Source organism: Furipterus horrens, unplaced genomic scaffold (genome assembly GCF_987537825.1).
Source record: "Furipterus horrens unplaced genomic scaffold, mFurHor1.1.pri manual_scaffold_7, whole genome shotgun sequence".
NCBI classification, from domain to species: Eukaryota; Metazoa; Chordata; class Mammalia; order Chiroptera; family Furipteridae; genus Furipterus; species Furipterus horrens.
This window is the reverse complement of record NW_028327177.1, coordinates 90,740,464-90,760,542: the sequence shown is the minus strand read 5'-3', so window position 1 is coordinate 90,760,542 and position 20,079 is coordinate 90,740,464. Positions and strand designations below refer to the sequence as shown.

General features: G+C 39.0%; 1 protein-coding gene and 1 pseudogene across 1 annotated transcript in view; one reads left to right on the top strand and one right to left on the bottom strand.

Moving 5' to 3' along the window:
* The window catches only part of FHIT (fragile histidine triad diadenosine triphosphatase), a 954,345-nt gene that overhangs the window by 585,900 nt on the left and 348,366 nt on the right, over window positions 1-20,079 (bottom strand). The window lies entirely within an intron of this gene.
* On the top strand, window positions 808-15,141 carry LOC150004776 (inositol-3-phosphate synthase 1 pseudogene; annotated as a pseudogene).

The window sequence follows — 20,079 nt, the reverse complement described above, 5'->3', positions numbered from 1 at the left end:
GATTAGGCAAAAATATGACACATGAATTCTAGGAAAGCAAAGCTAGTCAATTTTATTTGTTCTTAAAGAATTCCAAGTCAAGAAACCATGCTTCCCTTTTGACATGAATATTTTCCTTCTCCCCCCCCCACACAAAAAAAGACACATAAAGTGAAATTATCGATATACCTGAGTAACAACATGTTACATGCTGACTTCAATAAGGCTCTCACTGCAGAGATAAGGAGCCAGTGTAGCACTGTGTCTCCAGGAAAGAATCCACTCAAAAAATTTTAACATCTACAGAGAAGTCATATGTAAAATAAAATCAGTAAATTCACCAGCCACACACAGTTTTGCCATTTGGCTTTTGATTTCTGTTGTTTGGTACTCCCTAATTACAAAAGACAAGATTCATAGAATTCCTTCAACACCTCATCTGCTTAAAGCAAGACAGTGAGATAATATTCATACAAGAAGCCCTAAACACTTAAAATCTATTTTTATTGATACAGGAGGATATGAGGTCCAGGAAGGATTAAATGCCTTTGAGGAAAACCTACTCTAGTTGTATGACACTGATATTTACTTGGAGTACAATTTTATAATGACATCTGCAATGAATACCACAGATTCATGCATTCTTAAAGGCTTGCAGGTTATAAAACAGTAGGGGCAAGTATTTTCATGAGCCACAGTGTGCTACTGTTTAGTTCCCAGAGGAAAGAGGTATTTTTTCAAGTATGACACTACTGATCTACTTTCTGGGGTCTGATGAAGCTGCTCATGATTCTGGACAAAAATTGTGACAGAAGAGTGTTCTGTGCTATGGCGATTGCTGGAGCTCATATGCTGGATGTGGCCAGACTTGTAAGGCCAGCATTGCCAACCAAAGTAGAGAAGGTGGGAGCACTGCTGTTTTCAAGACACACAGGATCAGCACACACAGGTGGTACATGATTATGATGATCATCACGAGTGATGACAACAGTTGCCAACATGTACTGAGAGTGTTCTGCAGTGTGCACTATGCACTGTATCCTCAAAGCACTGCCATAAGCTAAAAACTATTAGCAACACTGCGTCACAGATGAAAAACTAAAGACATAGTCACCACCCTACCCAAGGTCATTGAGAGTTGAACTCAAACTATGTGTTTCTTGAGCTCATCTTGTTTTAACTACAATGCCAGCTGTGTCAGGAGTCAGACACGAGTCAGCACAGCTCCATTTCTTAATTATCTTGGATAAGTTGCTGAACCTCAGAAAGCCTCAGTTTCTTCATTTGTAATATGTACATTATAGCACTACCCACCTTACAAGCATCTGAAAAATGATTTGAAACTTGGATATAGGCAAATGAGATTACTGGATTCCTTCAGTGCAGTGCTCCCATTGTTGGCTTGACTTTGTTTACAGAGCATTTTACAGCTCTGATGGGAGACAGAAACTTATGTGAACTGTCATGGACCAGCAGGACATTATGCTGTTCTGTATCTAACCCAACAATCTATCAAATTGCAGATAAATTGATTGATAGATCGATAGATAGATAGATAGATGAGAAATAGAATCAAATGATCATCCCTCATTGATTAATGAGCTGAACAAGCTCTTGAACTGTGTTTATTTTATATTTGCACAAGAGCCATGAATTAGCCTTTCTGCAAATTGTTTAACAACAGATTGTTTTAAGAATTAAATGAGATGATGCCTATGAAATATTCAGTAAATGTCATCCATTATATCATTGCTATGATCATGTCAATGATCATTATCACCACTACAGTACAATTAAAAATATTTAATGTTAGGAGTGGTTGTTTATGTTTACTCATATTCAAATATTAATAGGGAGAGTTAATAACTAGTTTTGATAATAGTTGCCAAAGTCCACTTTGTTACCCACAGCTAAGGCCACTTTAAACTCTGGCCTTGAGAGCATTTATCTCACAAATCACATATTCAGCACAGAACTGGTCAGCCTGAGAGTCTACATTCTATGCACAAAAGGTCGTGCATCAGCCAGCCTGCCATCACCTCTGTTGAATAGTACTCATTTGAGTGATAACTGATAGTTGTTTCCCTTTTAAGTGACTGTGCTGTAGTTCCATTATGCTCTGTCAAGGAAATGCCAGTAATTAATTACCAATAAACTTAACACCAACTTTGTTTTCAGTAGAAGGTTTAGAACCATTTATCTTGCTAGTGGGAAAGGTGGCATGGAGAGGAGACATCCACTTCACCAGGTGCATGAAACACACTGTAGGAATAACTTATTACAGAGATGAATAGGGTTGATAGAGCTTCTGGGAGGACAAGACAGAGCTCCACTCCCATGTTTGAGACTCCTGGTGTATTCAAAAAATAAAAAGAATGAAAAAACCAATGGTCCAAAAAATATGCTCTCTTTTTTAAAAAGACATTTTGAATGCTAAAAAATTAAATGCAGAATAATTAAGATAGTCATAAAATGACAGACCTAATTTTTAAAAATTCAAAGTGTGTCGTAGGTGAGCGGTCAGGTGGTGGGACAGAGGGCTCCTCACATTTCTGCTAGAACATTTCTGTAACTCTCCTTTCCTTGTCATAATTTCTAAAGTCTAAATTGAAGGTTTTGTGAAATACAGCCTAAGGCCTAAGCATTGAGCCCCCTCCCCTCAACCCCTCAGTCCATGAGATCTATTTTTTCGCTAAATCATCCGATACCCTGTGCCTCACTGGCTGGTCTTTCCAGCCTATTTTTTGTTCAGTATAGAGCCATTAAGGGCCTCTTTCTACAGAAGCTATGAAACATCTATCTCCACTGCTTTCCAACTCCCTCCATCAGCTTAAGTCACCCCTACAGCCACAGGGTTTCTTGGTTCCCCTGATTCCTGCCACATATTACTTATCAAAAATTTGTGAATGACTTTAATTGCAAAAACTTTCAGTAGATTTCACATTCAAGTGACTTACCTCATCATTAAACTGTAACCCCTTGAAGACAAGGGCGCGTCTTCAAAGGATAATTAGCAACTGTGGAATGTTACTGCTCTGGAATCCAGTCGCATGGACACTCAGCAGAGCAGACAAGTGAGTGAGATCCGTCTTTATTTACTCCTCCAGCATTCCTCCGCCACAGAGAAGGATCAGAGCTTTTCTTATTTTCAAAGGTATTTTGTGAATTTCTGGTTTCACGAGAGCCCGAAACCTATATTTTAAGGGCTTTGGACTACCTGGTATGTCCAAATATCTGTTGATATTTGAGTCCCTCTTCTAGTATATTTTTCAAATGAGGATTCTGGAGTGTTCTTGAAGATCAAAACAAAGCAGTGCTCCCTCAAAGAGATTGGCACTTCAGTGCAACGGTTTAGTTAACTGAGGCAAGAAACAGGACAAAAACTGGGGAGAGGTCAAGGATAGTGAAAGATCAAGTGACAAAGACAAAAAGAACCAAAGGTGTCAGCCAATCAATAATATACTTAGGCACTGGACCAGGGGTAGGTACTGAGGGAATAGACCAAAATGCCCAAGGGTCAAGGGCAGGGATAGGAGATAGGAGGTGGACACTCCAGGCTTCTCCTGCCAGCTCCTGTGGGAGGTAACAGCTCTGGGAAACCTAGAGAACACCCCAGTCAATCTAACTTGGCCTCAAATGGGCACGACACCCAAGGGAAAAGCACTCCAGGCTTCCAGGAAATACACAGGGATGATTAGAGGAGAGAAAGAAACCAAAGGGCTCAGTATTTAACTTTTAATTTGGAATTAATTTCAAACTCATCCCCAAGTTCCAAGAAGTAGAATAGCATAAAGAGCACTTGTGTATACCTCCAGATTCATTTATTGTTAAAATTTCCCCTATTTACTTATTATTTGCATTCTTTCCCCGTATATATACACTATTTCCTGCTGTTACGGCAGTCCCTCTCTATATTGCGGTTCACTTATTGTGGCCTCACTGTATCGCGGGATTTTAAAAATATATTTAATTATCACAGATTTTTTGCTATATTGAGGGATTTTGCAGTACTATATACATATGTTGTTAAAGTTACATAGGTTTAAGAGTGTAGAATATGTTTAAGAACATAGTGTTTATAAAAGTGTGGAAAATGTTAATAAGGGAGTGGGAAAGGTTAATAAGGGACTGGGAATGGTTTATAAGTGCGTGGGAAGGGTTTATAAAGCCTTAAAATATATCGTCGGCAGCCGTCCGTCTCGAGAGACGATGGCGTAGCTTCCTGAGAGTCTATCTGCCCCGCCGAGAATGGCTGTGCAGTCCGACTCGGGAGTGACAATCCCTGCCGCACTTGTTACAGGTGAAGGCAGATGGCTGTTGTTGCTGCTGTTGACGCTGCTTCCGCCTCGATCTTTTCTGGACCGCCTCCTCGTTGCGCGCAGCCTCCGCGCGTGACGTACCTTGCCTGACCGCGAGCCTCCAGGCTAGGCGGTCGTCTGCTTGAACTTCCCATGTGTTGAGATTGATGGAGCATTGTGTCATGTCCTTTTTGCAGATGTCTTTGAACCGCAGTTTTGGGCGCCCTGTCATCCTCTGGCCTTCTGCTAGCTCGCCGTAGAGGAGGTCTTTGGGGATACGGCCTGCATCCATTCTTTTGACATGGCCGAGCCACCTGAGGCGTCTCTCGCTAAGAACTGCATGCAAACTGCTCATATTGGCTCGCTTCAGCACCTCGGTGTTGGGGACCTTATCCTGCCAGGCGACATGCAGGACGCGTCGCAGGCACCTCATGTGGAAGCTGTTGAGTTTCCTTTCGTGCCTTGCGTAGGTGGTCCACGTCTCGCTGCCATAGAGGAGAGTGCTGAGTACGCAGGCTTGGTAGATGCGCAGTCTGGTTTTCTCAGTGAGGCTGGAATTGTTCCACGCTCGCCGGTTCAGTCTGGCCATAACTGTGGCTGCCCTGGCGATTCTCCGGTTGACCTCCAAGTCGACTGACAGAGAGCTCGAGATGGTGGACCCGAGGTAAGTGAAGTCGTTGACAACCTCCAGGGTGTATCCGTCGATGGTGATGCATGGGGGAGTCCCCGTGCCTTGAGCCATAACATTCGTCTTCGTCAGGCTGATGGCTAGTCCGAACTCCTTGCATGCGTGGGAAAGGCAAGTGACTAGCTGCTGAAGTCCCTCTTCGGAGTGTGATGTCAAAGCTGCGTCGTCGGCGAAGAGCATCTCACGGATGAGCACCTCTTTGACTTTGGTCTTGGCTCATAGACGGGCCAGGTTGTAGAGTTTGCCATCGGATCTGGTGTGAATGAAGACACCCTCGCTGCAGTCCTTAAAGGCGTATTGGAGGAGTATTTAGTATATAAATACTAAAATACAGTAGTCCCTCACTATATTGTGGTTTACTTATTGCAGCCTCACTGTATTGCGGGATTTTAAAAAATATTATATTTATTTATCGCAGATTTTTCACTATATCGCGGGATTTCATGGTACTGTATATGTATGTTGTTAAAGTTACGTAGATTTAAAAGTGTAGAATAAATGTAAAATTCCTACTTCACTGGGGGGTCTGGAACGTAATATCCGCAATAAGTGAGGGAATACTATACTTTGAAAATAAGTTGCATTCAGTACGTATTTCTTAGAATTAAGGTTATTACTTCATATCACCACAGTACAGTAACCAACTTCAGTAACCGTAATATTGGTACAATATTTTATAATCTACCATCTTCTGTGTCCCGATTTTGTCAATTAACTCAATGATGTCCTTATGGCATTTTCACCCCTCCAGTATAAGATTCAGGATAGGATCTTTTTCAGTGTTCATCTCTTTTAATCTCCTATGATCTCCAGTATTACTTTCCCATCTGACTTATTTTTGTGTTTCATAAGTCCTCATCCATACTCCCCACCACACACACACACACACACACACACCCACACACACACACACGAGCAGTTCCTTTTGTTTTTGTTTTAAATAGAACCATTTCCTATTTGGGGTTTCTCTGAGTGTTCTGAATATTAGGTTCATGTCATGCATTCCTGGCCCACATACCGTATTGGTTATGCTGTGTCCCTCTCAGGACAGACATAGGAGGCATACAATGTCCACTTGCTCCTCATTGGTGATTTCAGCTCTGATCACTGGTCAAGATAGTCAGGTTTCTCTGCTATATAGTTACTATTTCTTTCTCAACAGATGACTGCTTAATATTCTGATTGTGTATTAGGCAGGAAAAGGATTTAGTTCATTATGTTTTAGTGACTGACAACATATGCACATTTTAAAATCTACAGTGTGTGTTGTTTGTTTTAAATACTGACACATGTTTAGGACCCACACAGAACTGGCCACATTCCTGTAAGCTGTTATCATGCAGAAGTTGTGTTTTGTGAGCCACGGCGTTTGTATGTGCTCCTTCAGGCCCTCTCAATAATACAAAACATACAATAACCAGTGAACATGCCCTTCCATAAATGTGGTCAGGGGTGGATTTTCACATTTGAAAGAGCATCTCAGACTGTTCAAGCTGAGAGAAATTTGAAATCAATTGGTCCAACCTACATGTTTTTACAGTTGAGAATACTAAGGCTTAGGGAAGAAAAATTGACTTGCCCAAGGTCACATAACACAGCAGTTCTTTATAAACTGTTATCAAATCAATTTAAAGGGCGATGGCTAGAATATTTTATATCAAAATGTAAGTTTTTAAAATCTGAGTACTTAGCATATAGCATAGGTATATATTGTTTGGTGGAACTTTTGTCTTAATTACATGTGGTTATCAATGTATGTGTTCCCCTTTACTGGGAAAGGATATAAAATATATTTCTTACTGAAGGTAACAGTTAAGAACGTTTTTAAAACTCCATGAGAACCTAGGTTTCCCAAATGAAAAACCAGTAGTCATTCTACTAGAAAAGTGCTCTTTAAACTTGAATATGAAAACAAATAATGGGTGAATTGCAGTTTCTGATTCAATAAGGCTGAGATGGGATCTGAGATTCCACACCTAGAACAGGCTTGTGAGTGACAGCTAAGGCACTGGTGCCGGCCTGTGCACCTTGGAGAAGCATGACAAAAAGCCTATACCCAGCAAGGACCTCGTTTATTGTGAAGAAAATCCACAAAATTTGAACAATAAATCTTGGAAATGTTTAAATTCTTTTAAAAACAACTTTCCATGGAGAAATCAACTCAAATCATAGCAGAGACTATGTGCTATTTGTGATAGTCCAAAGGACATTGGGACTTCCTGGCATTCATGATATCTTACATATGAGTCTCAATGAATCAGTAATTCTGCAGGTTTGGACAAACATATTCAAACAGAATCAAACATCTTATTTGGCTCAAGTTAGTATTGCTTTAGAGTGAAATACAGAGTAGAATCCAGCCACTTCCTAAAGTCATGCTTTCATCAGACTGACTCACATATTATATTTTTACACATATATTCACATTTTAGACATTGTATTTACAGTACATATAAATACATAAGGTATGTACAGTAGCACCTTCCTTGACATTAATTTTTATAAACAGTCTACAATATTCAGGAATTAGGAACTAATATGTCAAAATCAAACTCAGTAGAATTATGTGTCTTTGAAGTAGCTCAAGCAACATTTCTTTGTCTGAATTAAAGGGCTCTCTTTAAACAGTGGCATTAGATTAGGGAGGCTGAGTTAGAAGGCTAGTAGGAAAAAGTGTGAGTGACAGATGATGGGCGCTACAAACGAGATTCCATCATCTATAACTTAGACTTCATGTAGTATATTTAGTTCAAACCCTGGCACTTTATACAAATAGGCTGTCACATAAAATGCAAACAACTCTCGTTTGACAAAGTGATACTGCTGTGGGGCTGGGTTGACAGCTTTACATACCACAAAGCTTTCTGACAAATGAAAGCAGAGTCTTGAAATTATGGAGATGTGGAATTACAGCATAAATACTTCCTGATTCTCAGGGGGGCAAGAGGGGAGACAAAAGGAGAGCTTTTTGCAATTAATTTTTTTAAAAATCTAAGAGAAGGAGGTTAGATCATTCTAATCTTGACTCCGTAAAATGAATTTTGAAGTTACTGGCACAAGATTGAAATACGGCCCCAAAATTTCCTCAAATGAAATGTATAATGTTATTTAATGATCTGGCTGAAGTGCTGCTCTTGACCCAAAATATGCCAAATGCATGTGCAATAACTGTGTCTCCTAAGATACTTGGTGCAGATGTTGAAACCTTTGGATATGGTTGATAATGCAACTTGTTGTGTACATACATACATTGCCTTCCCAAGCTCTCTGCCTCTGTGGCACATGTGAATGAAGGCAAACAGTTTAAAGGACTCTGCTCTCATACAGCTTTATTTAGCTTGAGTAAACACTACCAGCCTATGTCTTATAAAAACCTCACTGCATAAATGTTGCTGTCTTGCTCTTGTCTCTTTATAAGGATTTTTATCAAGAGACCCATGGAGCAACCCATTTTTGATAGACGATTAAAAAGAGATATAAGACTTTTTTTTAACAGTCATACTTTGACTATAAGAGGGCAAATTCATTACCAATAAATCAAAAGGAACTAAGGATTTCAGTTGTATCAGAAGCCTTATCTGACTTCAGTCTGACAGGCAACTCTAGGCTGTGAATGATTAAATAAAAAATTCTAAGTTCACCCAAGCCTGGAAAAAGAAAAACTCAAAGCTCAGAAACTTCAAATAAAATAAGAAAAAGCCACATATTTTTCAACCTCAAAAAGAAATGGAGAGGAAATGTATGATCTGATGGAAACAGATTTCAAATGAAGGGCTTCTTTTGTTTGTGTTTTTCAGAACTAGATTCAAATTTTACAATAGCTTCAATAGAGAAGAACATTTTGAGAGTAATGTGACTGATTTTAACTCAAAAAAGACATTTTAATTGAAACATAACATATATATGGTATGGCAAAATACAGATAGCCACAAAAGCTTTAGCATTCCTTCTATTGGGGGAGGAGGGACTATGTTCCCTCCCCTAGAGTCTGGAGGGATCAGTGAGTGTTTTCACCAATAGAACTCAGCAGATTTTACTATTCTTAGGTCTTAAGAAACTGGTATTTCCACTAACTACCTTAAAATGCTAGCTCTTAAAGACATAAATTATTCTAAGGTGAGAAATCTGACAACCTTGAGGCCAATGTGTTGCAAGGAAAATCAACCATGTGAGAGATGTCCAACCAACTTCCAGTCATTTGAGTCATCCCAGCCAACAATCCAGACATTAACAAACTGAGAGAAGCAGTCATCCCTGAAACGAATGCTCCTTACACCTGACCCACAACATTGTGAGATATAACAATGATAATTTGTTTTCAGCGATTACACTTCAAAGTGGTTCGTTACACAGCAGTAGGTGTCTAGAACATCTAGTAAAGTAGGATAACCTTCAATGTACCATTGTGCATTTTTGCATACGTACACACATATGTAACTATGATATACAATCTGGACAACTCCCTCTGGCCCATCCCAGAAACTATCCTCAGTAAATGTGCCACCCCAACAAACACATAATCATAATTTTAACTTATATCATCAAATTATCTAGGTTAGTGTTGTGAGTTCTGAAGTTTTACAATACAGGATTCTTAAGTTTTACAGTATGGGACATCATACAGCTTCCTTCATTCAGCTGCCTATGAGACTCATTAATATTGTACAAGTTAGCAAGTGGTGTGCTTTTATTGCTGTGAAGTAGTGCATTTTGTAAGTCTACTATATCCATTTAGTGGTTGATAGACATGTGGGGTTTTTCTAGTTCGAGGCTTTATAAATAAAGCTTTTATGAACATTTTTTGTACAGTCTTTTGGGGGACAAATGCACTCTTTTCTCTTGGGTATAAACGCAGGAGCAGGCTTGCTGGTTGCAGGGGAGGGCACACATTGACTAAAGCATTAGTTTAGATTCTGGCTGCTTACAGAACTGCTCATCTGGGTTATGCTGTACATGGTTTTTTTTCTCTCCCTATAAACAGCAAATACTAAGAAATCATCATGCCAAGCATTAAATTAAGCTTTTTATGATTTGTCCTTCCATATTTGACCTTTCCTGACTAACTGCATACTAGTATAGTTTTCAGCAATGTCTACTGTCATGAAATGACACTGTTCTTGGAAAAATCCTATCAAGCAAAGTCAATCTCTAAAATAGCATTATAATAAATATGCAGAAATGTCAGTTTTTGCATTAGTCCAAAGGTTTTGTATAGCTTAAGGATATGTGCAGTAAGCTAACTATAAAAATAGAAACTTGACAGTGGGGATGTATGTGTGTGTCAAAATAATATTACTCTTTCTGGGAGTATGGCAGAAAAAATGACACTACATCCACCCGCATGATTTTTATAGATCTGCCTCTTTGCCAGATGTCACCTTTTATAAACTGCTTTATAAAAGCATGATAGTATAAGCGCAACAGTGTGTTTACTGCTTGATAAACTTTAGTAATAAACTTAGGATTGGTTGAAAATTAAAGCCTTAGAGTTTCTTTATTAAGCATTTAGAACAAGTGCATAAGCAAAAAAATACAAACTAGTAAATGCACAATGTATGCAGATCAAGCTACTGGCAGGCAAGCACTATTTCTCAGTCAGTATGCCTTATGGAAATATCTGCCAGTTTCCCTGTTATTGAGCTAAATGCATTATAGCCACATCTAAAGAATGCTGTTTTCCTTGTTACAAATTTGAGTGAAATCCAGAACCTTATAACTACCATAGGCTCACTAAAAACAGATTCAACCTTTTTTTAAAAAAGTGTTCCATAACTTAGCACAGCATATCTTATAAATGGCAAAGTGTTTCTGACAATTATTTTTCTAAAAAGACTTGAAAAGATTTTAAGGAATTTCATAAAATAACTTCATAGCACACACTCACTATTTTCATTACTGATGGACTATATATAGCAATGTTTCCTCATGTATGTATAGCCTGAGGATTTCTGAATTATTTGTAGTGCTTACTAAAAATGAAGATTCTGGAGTCTACTCTCAATTGATTGAAACAAAATCTCTGAGTAAGAGGCCCAAGAACTAATATTTTATTAACTAACTCCAAATCATTCTTATTCACAATAAGATGTGTAAACCACAGCTGTTCTGGGATCTAATAGTAAGTTTCAGCAGTATGTCCTAGCAGTATGACAATTTTACGTGAATAATATATAGTCTTAGATCCTTATGTTCAATTTGTTATTCAACTTTATATCTAAGGAATTTAAATAGCTTATATCAATTTAAATTCCATTTATTTTTCCTTAGAGATAAGTACGAAGACCCATAAAACAAAATCTAGTTAAGGACTTTTGAAAATCAATCCCCATAACAAATGAATACATAACTAAACTTCCCTGAGGATTTTATTATCATGGTACTGACACATGTAATCTTTGTAACTGACAAATGTGGAAAGCATCAATTAACAAAATGAAACAATTCCTTTAACATATAACCTGTTAAAATTCCTCTTCCTCTGTAGATTTTTCTATTGCTTATTATTCATAGTGAATCCATATCCAAATTTCATAGGTATTGTAATAGTTAACTATCACAAAGCCACCAACATATAATTTGTATGGGGTAGAATCTCATAAAAGTCCCTTTAATATAAATATTAAGACAATAATATTGTTTTTTTATTAAAAATAACTGCACCAATATGACAAACAATACAAAAGAGAAACAGTCAAAGCTTTACAGGTGCTACAGAATATTAATACTGGGAATTACTAGTCCTGGATTCCATTTCAGGCATCTGAAAAGCTCCCCACTTGAGACACTGCAGCATAGGACAAAGCAGCCTAGGATTTTCCAGACATGAGAGATACTGAAAATAAGCCCTCCCCACCCCCAAATCACAGCAAGGAGCTGAGTGCCTGTGTTTTTCTTTGAAAGTTAAAAGAAAGAACTGGCAAAAACAAAGTTCAGCTCAGTTTCAGATAGCTTTGTTTTTCTTCTTTGAGAGTAATAGAACTGAGTCCAGAGTAACATAGAAATCAGAGAAACATGTGGGAAAAGTTGCAGAGAAGGTATGGGAGTAGCAGAGGGAAATGTTCCTTCACAAGAGAAGTACAGTTGTTAAAAAATTATAACTTAAGGAATAAGGTCAAGTAAATTCTATCCAAGTTCCTATTCCTTTGGGCCTTGTCACAACGCATATACCTCATAAGGAAAGTCAAAACCATCATTATTAGCATCCTGACCATGGGATGTGTTGAGAAGAGGATTAGATCCCAAGGCAGCTCACTGTAGTCCAGTTTCACTTTAGTAGTCATTAACTGACATTTTAAAAGTTCATTAATTTCCTATTGCTGATGTAACAATGTACTATAAATTTAGAGGCATAAATAACACACATTTATTCTCTTACAGTTCTGGAGATCAGAAATCTGAGGTCAGTTTCACTGGGCTAGAGTCAAGGTGCAGGTCAGGCTGGTTCCTTCTGGAAGCTCTAAGGAGAAAGTCGATTTCTGAGTCTTTTTCAGCTCCTAGTGCTGCCTGTATTCCTGGATTTGCAGCCTCTTCCACCATCCTCAATGTGTATCACTCCCATCTCTGCCTCTGTTGTCACATTTTCTTTCTGATGCTCACTCTCCTGCTTCCCTCTTACAGAGACCCTCTGATTACACCACTCTCCCTGCAGATGATGCAGAGTAATCTCCCCATTCCAAGATCCATAATTTAATCATATCTGTGAAGTCTTTCTGTCACCTCAGGCAACACTGACAGGGTCCAGGAATTAGATGTGAACATATTTAAAGGCCATAGTTCAGTCTACCACAATCTGAGTTTTCTTTTTAAAAATTAATGAGTTCACTCATTTACTCATTCACTTATCCACCCACCCTCTTCACTTTACAAGAGTTGGTCGGGGGTTCCCAAGAAGTGTGACAGGGCAAAATGATATGCTGTGAACTGGTATGCTAGAAAGGATGTGCTGACAAATGCTGATCAATATGTAAAATCGATTTTTGCTGCAACTGAGTATATATCCTGACAAGGTGATGTGTCTCAGAAAAAAAAAAATATTGAGCAGAGTAGGTGATGGAGTACTGTATAGATTGGGATAACTAGCTGACAGTAAAAGGACAGAGACAATGTTTAACATTAAAGTGGTACTAGAGAAATGTATCAGATTTTCCGGAATGTGCAGACATTTATTTGCAGGTTTTCCTTTGTTTACAGACATTTTCCTCATGAGCACATAAAAGACCATGGCCAGGACAGAAAACTGCATGATCAGAGCGAGACAGAATGAAGAACATGATAATTGTGGAAGCTTCCAGAGATGCTGTGGGAAACTGTTTTTCTCCAGTAGTGATTTCACTGTAATTATCACCTTGTTTTGGGTTGCTGACTTTTGGTCTTTTCACATCAGAATAGATCCCTGGCTCTGGGGATGGAGTTATCTTCCTATAATCCTACGGTAGATGAGTAAATGCAGACATAAATTAGGATTCTGTTAGGAAGGAAAACAGGAGTAACTTTGGGTAATCCACTAAGGTGCTCCCTGGCATCTCTGCCAAAATAACACAGTCACTCAGGGCTCTCCTGGTACCTCAGTTTAAAGTGCTCCACAGAGGGTCCACTGCCTGGACCAACTCTGAGCCACTCCCAGTGATGAAGGTTGCAGCCTATTTTGTGGTCAAGAGCCCGACATGGTCTACAGCTCAAAGGCCATCACAGTGTGGTGCAAGTACTGGACAAGTGTCAGCCACCGTGAGGACGGTGTCCCCCAGGTGCTCCCCTTGCCCAAGCACTTCTTCACCTTCTGAACCTCCAGGCAGGTGTCTCGGCTCAGAGTCACTCTCCTCCTCTGCTGGGGCTGCAACAATGGCTCCGTGTTAACAGATGCCATGCTGGCCAGCTGGCTGTGCCTGTCCTGGCCCATATGCATGGGTCACAACAAGGCCAACTACCATGGCTCGCTGACATAGGCAGGCCCTGTTAGCCTGGGCCTGGACACTGAGGGCAGTAGATGTTCAGGCCCTCCCATGTGCTGCTGCCCATGGTGTAGCCAGAGGACCTCATGTTCCACAGCTGGAACGTACTGTTGTAGAACATGTCCAAGGCAGTGTAGCATGTGCAGATGCTAGACTGGAGGCTGCAGGAGCAGTTGTGGCCACACTTACAGGCCCTGTGCCTAAGGCCCTCAGTCTATACCCCAGAGTTCTCCACAGCTAACCAGAGCACACATGCCAACAACTTCAACCCTGGTGCATGAACAGCAGCTGGAGCAGAGCCTCAGGGACATCTGTAACTTCTGGTCCCACCCAGGGCTTGACAAAGTCATTGTGCTATGGAAAGTGAACACAGCACTTGTGCAAACTGGTCCTAGGCCTCAGTGACATCGCTGAAAATCTGCTGCGTAACACCCAGCTATGTCTGTAGGTGTCACCCTCCACTCTATTTATGGTGGCCAGCATCTTGGAGGGCTGTCCCTTCTTCAATAGGTCCCCGCAGGACACTCTGATGTGTGGCACACTTGAGTTCTCATGGCAGCAATAAGTCCTTGTGGTCAGAGATGACTTCAGGTCAGGCCTGACCAACATCAAGTCCATGTTCGTTGACTCCCTTATCAGCCCTGGCTTCAAGACCATGTCCATCATGAACTACAACCACCTGGGCAACAATGACAGGCAGAACCTGTCAGTGCAGCTGTGGTTCCACTCCAAGGAGGTGTCCAAAAGCAGCATGGTAGAGGACATGGTGCAAAGCAATCCAGTGCTCTATGCACCTGGTGAGGACTCTGATCCCTGCGTACCTTATGTGGGTAACAGCAAGTGTGCAATGGATGAATACACATGGGAGTTGATGCTGCCGGCACCAACGCTTTGGTGCTACACAACACCTCTGGAGACTCAGCAGCACCTATCTTGCTGGACCTGCAGCTGTGACTGAGCTTCTAAACCAACTCAGACCCAGAGCCACAGGGCTTCAACCCGGGGCTGTTACTACTCAGCCTTCTCTTCAAGGTGCTGCTGGCTCTGCAGGGCAGCTGTGTGTGAACACGCTCTTCCAACAGCACGACTGCATCAAGAACACCTCAGGGTCTGCATGGCATTTTAGCTGTGGAACCGCATGCTTCTGGAGCACAAGATGGAATGCCCCAGCCTCAAATGAGTCGGTAATGTGGCTGCTGCCTGCCATGTATCTTGCAAGAACAACTGACCTCCAACAGACGTACTTAGCGACACCAATAGGCACTCGCAGGCTGAGGCACTCCTGATGCCCACCACCTAAGGCGGTGGCCATAGGGCTCCCCACAACTCCCACCCCTATTGCTCCTGTGGACCCACCCTTCCAGCCCTGCCCCCTGCCCAAGACAATAAAGGCCTTGCTACTAACAACAACAACAAAAAAGTGCTCCATAGAATGACAGCTTATACAAGGTTTCCCTCAAGTGCCTTTACATATGCACCACCCAGGCCATATTTTAAGTTAAACCATTTAAAATAAACCTTTCAAATTCAGTGAAAATCAGTCATTACTCACATTTTTATGTTATTTAAATGTAGCTGAAAATAATGACAACTTTAAGCTTACCCATCATTTTAATTTTGTTTATCCTTATATAAAGTTCTAGAAACAAGCACGTTCACAAAAGGAAAAGGGCTAGAGATGGAAGAAGCTGGGGAGACAGTGGTGGTGGTGTTGGGATTGGGCAGTGGATAAGAAAATATTTTCAGGATAAAACCTCAAAATAAGATTTAAATGCCTTAAGTAAACTCGAACAAAGCGATAACAAGTAACAAAAAATGACTAACTAGAGATGAAAATTTTTTCTAGAATTTTAATCACATCATAGTCTTTAATAGAGTAGTATTTTAATAGGTGCACATGAAAAATAATGCTTATTATATGACTTAAAGTGTTAAGCCTTGTCCAATCACTATATTGGGAGAAAGAACGTATATTCTGAATGTCACATTTGAATCAGCAGGCAGTTATCTTGCTGGTATCAATTTCAGACATTCATATAAATCTTTATTTCAAAAAAATGATTAAGTTACTGACCTAAAAACATTCGATCAAATTAAAATACACACACATTTCTATAAAACTTGTGCTATAAATTTAAAATTATAAGTAACAAAAGGAAAGATAGATAATTATAATTATGGAGATATAAATTTGAAATGGAGAAACATTAATATTTTAATCTTTCTGATAATTCTTTAAAATTACCTAATATTTCTTTATCAGTATATATTGCCTTGAGGACTCAATTGAAACCCAAATCATAATGATCATCCATTTAACTAGTTTATTAAATAAAACATACCCAGTTTTACACTAAATCTAATGATATCGCCAGAAGAAAGGCAAAGCTCCAAATTTCAGCGAGAATTAGGAAAATTATGAAAGGTCCTTTAACTTGCTATCCCTGTGATCAGGGGTACCCAAAACATGCTTAGTCCTCTTCTTTCTGTCATTTCAGTGCTTCCCCAACCAAGAATAAGAGTCACTATAGCATTTGTTATGTGGCACCCACCTTACAAAGAACAGACAGCCAATATTTCATTTAATTCTTATAGCAACTTGAAAGAGAGGTGTCACTATCCCCACTTTAGAGAGAGGAATCAGCGCTGAGAGATTAAATAACTTGCCCAAGATTGCAAAACTAATAAGTGACAAAAGAACCCCAAAGCCTACAAGGAAATTGCTGGAATCCAAGGAATTTCTATATATAAAAAGGTATCTATGAGTGCTTCTCATCACCAGTTCCACATCAGAAATTGCCAGGGAGTTTTTTTAAAAGCATACCTGTCCAGGCACAGCTCACAATATGTCTCGTTTTATTACATATCTCCAAGTAATTATGATGCGTGCTCCTAGGATGCAAGAGAATGCCCACTCCTAATTTATTTCAAGAGATACTTGAGTATATTAGGACTGAAATTCCTGTTCTCTAGTAATATTAGATCACAGTGATATCATAAATACTTAAAATAGATGGCATGTCTAAAATGTTAAGGCGCTTTCATACATGTTACCATATATGCCATCGCATTGGCAAGGGTGACCAGGAAAAACTGGCTATTATACACAATTAATGTCTGAGCCAATAGGCACAAAAGAAGCATCGACTTCTTGACCTTGGAAGCAACTCAAACACTTTATTACCCAGTCCTTCTGTTTCATTAACAAGAAGTCTAAGGTCCAAAGAGGTACACTGACTATTCCAAGATTGCTCAGCTAGAAAACAAGGGTGCTACTTAGAATTTAGCTTCTACAATTCCAGATGCAATGCATTATAGGGCTGGTCGAAAAGTCAATTTAGTTTTTCGCCATAAAATAAAAGGCATATTTTTCATTTTCACTAATAAATTTATTGATTTGGATATTTTGAGTATGTCTGCTATCTCCTGCATGCAATAACATTCATTGGTCTCTATTACTGTCTTAATTTGATCACTATAAACTTCAACTGGTCTACTCAACCATGGAGAATCATCCAGCGAGAAATCTCCAGCACAAAACTTTGCAAACCACTTTTGACACGTTTGATCAATCACAGCACCTTCTCCATACACAAATTTTTTATTGTGTTTCAGTTGCGTTTTTACCTTTCTTGAAATAATAAAGCATCACATATGCCAAAAATATTGTGTATTTTCTTCCATTTTCAATATTAAAATGGCTACATAAAAACTCACCAATTTTGATAAGTTTTTTTAAAAATGCATGCTGATATGACAGCTGTCACAATGCAATCTAACACAATTGCTTTGAATGAAGTTAAAGACAACAAAGTACTACTAGAGCCCTCTCACGGGAAAAAAACTAACAAACTTTTTGGCCAACCCAGTCCTTCTAGTACCCCACACTTAGCCTGTCTCCAGCCTTCTTACTTAAGCCAGAATCAACATTACAATAATTTTCACATTGTCAATCACATGGATAATAAAGAGAAAATGAGAATTTTGGAGCTAAAAATTTCTACTGCACAATTTCGAGTCCTTCCTGAGGGCAAGACATTTTCAAAAGTTGTTTTGTTAGAGAGACCCCAGTAAGCCACTGTCCCAAAAGATTCAGAAAATGAATCACAGAGAAGTTATGTAGCTTGTCCCAGGTCACAAGGCCCGAGACCTGTGGTCTGAGACTACATCACGAAGGTGAGCTCACCCGGAGCAGCCACGGTTTTAGGCACAGGTCGTGCCCCCTATACTATCGTTTGATGTCTGTTTTCTTTACATGTGCTCAATTTGTCCTTAAATTACTTTGATTTAATTGAAAATGTTATATCTCTACCATAACTGGAAAACCAGTATCATTTGCCAGAGATAGACAGTTAACTCTGCTCACCTTGAAATAAAATAGATATAAAACTTGCTAGAAGGGATCCCTGCCTGAGGCTCTGCACCTGGGGCCTAGGCAAACTCTCTTTGAAGAAATAATAGCAACGGTTTGGAAGGTGGTAAAACTTCTCTTTGGCTAATGAGAAGGACTGAAAGAAGGGAAAGGGAAAATTTTCCCAAGCTTGCCAAAAATGCCACTTAGAATGGTGGTACTGACATCACAGCTATTACAGTTGAAAGGGGGTGAAGCCGGTGAAGATCTGACTCTTTCCTCTTCCTGAGGGCTAAGCATAGTTGCAAACAAATGCAAAAGAGCCAAACGAATCCACATCATGGCTTGATTTGATTAACTGAGGATTATTCATTTCTTAACTTTTTGATTTCTTTACAGTAATTATTTTTTACTCTTTCTTTATTCTTTTCTTCTTCTTTTTTTAAGTTAACAGGGCTACTGTGCTAGTACCTTCAAAGGATTAAAAGAAGGTTTTTCTTTTTTTTCTTTGAATACAAGGCATTTGATAATCATGAGCATTCTAGTGATCTATAAATTCACTCCAAAAGTCATGTAAAGGTGAACATATTATTCTCACTATTATGTTAATATGTCCCTCTAACTCTCATTCTTAATATTTGTAAAAGAACCTGTCAGCACTTTACATGCAGAGAATGAAACAGCAAACTGGAGTTTTTCCATATTATTCACCTATATATTTTTATAGATAATTAAATAAAGAAAAACACATGCTGAAAATATGAAAATAGGAAGGCATGCTACATATTTTATAATCATATTTTATTGCATCCTGTTAAGTGGCCAGAGGGTTTTTAGAAGGCAAGATGCTTCCAAATGAAATTATTATTATTAAACCCCTGAAGCCTCATATTGAGTTTAGGTTGTCACTAGGAACTTCTGATAAATTAAATAATATGCAGGATATAAGCATCAGATGTAGTTTAATATATTTAAAATAGATTCCTTACACAACTGTAAGCACAAACTAAGACCTGAACTGTTTTAAATACATTTTTCCTTTAGCAAAAGTGTTTTGGTTTAAATTTGCTTTTTAGAAATCTAATTATTGAAAGCTACAGAACAATAATATAGCATATAGAAATGCCTTGAAACTGGGTTTTATTTTTAAGCTTATCTCTCTAAATTTATTCTATTGCTAAAAATGATTTTTTAAATTTTGTACATAATAAAATTTGGTGAAAAAAATAACATAGATATGTAGCTAAATTCCCAGCACTATAAGAAATTTCAAATGTAATAAATCAACCAAAAAGAGAATTAATAATACAGAGTTCAAGTACAATGGTCACTTCAAAATAAAATTGACTCAGTGTCCCTTGCCCTACAAGAGGGCATTTATTAGAGCAGAAAAGAACCAGGAAGAAGATTAGTTTTATAGGATAATCATGTTATATTTATTGAATGTACTTACATTTTGGAATACACAATTGTTCTTGCGTTGTTTCTAAATGTATGCAATCATCAGCCATGCAATGGCATGTTTCTACTTTAATTTTAAAATCAAATGGGAACAGCCTGCAAATATATTTAGTGTGGGTACATCACGTCACTTAAAATGGATAAGAATTTGACCACCAGCTAACAGTAATTCTCCAACGTCTAAATTCTTATACGCATATCCCCCCCCCCCCCAGTCTCACAGTAATTGGTAATTGCTATACATTGAAAAACGCACAGTCTGCCACACAAGAACGCTCTGCCTTTGCCAGGAGTTAACAGTAGTAGTGACCACCCATAAGCTGAGGAATGGAGATGGAGTAAAACATATCTGTA